Here is an 808-nt window from a genome sequence, read left to right as displayed (position 1 = left end):
TACTTGACACAAAACCCCAAGTCTTTCATCACCTCCTAAGAAGGGACTATAGAATGCATACTGGATTCATTTTGCACCCATGTACTTTAAATGAAGTAGCAGTACACTGAGAATATATATCATGAATCAACTCAATTCCCAAGTCTGCTATTTTATCATAAAGGTATTATTTATAACTTTTTGCCAACTACCAGAATATTCACTATTAAAACTAAAATTAATGTAAAAGGAGGACTTCAATTTACAGATACATAAGGTCACACAATGTAGGGGTGTAGTTACATCTCACATTTGGGTAGCGACTTTTAACCTTTTCAGTGTAACAGTTTATAAAAAGACAGAATACTATTTAAAAGATTTTAGTTATAGGCTATTTTCCAGAAGCAAGTGTCTTGGGAATATGTCTCATTTAGTTGTTCTTTAGCATAATGCATCCCCTATGGCTCATGTTCCTGGTTAATGATCAACATCAGCAATATGTCTTTTTAATGTGAATATGAAACTTGCATTCTGCAAGATGATGGAAGCAGAAGATAGCAACAAGCTTTCCATTTAATTTTGCTTTCCTTTTTTTAGCAAAGCCATCTTACCGATAGTGTACAAAATTTATTATTTAAAAAAAGTACTTTATTCCTGGGTAAGGAAAGGAAAAATTAATAAAGTTCATAAAATTCCACTGTCTAATAAACTATATTCAATAATGCACTATAATGCACCAAAGATTTATATATAAAGGGGCTTGCAAACACTTAACCATATGAGTTAAATCAATTAAAATAAATACAGTTACAACTCCAAAAATGACTAC

The sequence above is a fragment of the Crocuta crocuta genome, unplaced genomic scaffold (assembly GCF_008692635.1).
Source record: "Crocuta crocuta isolate KB4526 unplaced genomic scaffold, BGI_CrCroc_1.0 scaffold1727, whole genome shotgun sequence".
Lineage (NCBI taxonomy): Eukaryota > Metazoa > Chordata > Mammalia > Carnivora > Hyaenidae > Crocuta > Crocuta crocuta.
The sequence above is the reverse complement of the archived record's forward strand: the minus strand, read 5'-3'. Positions refer to the sequence as shown.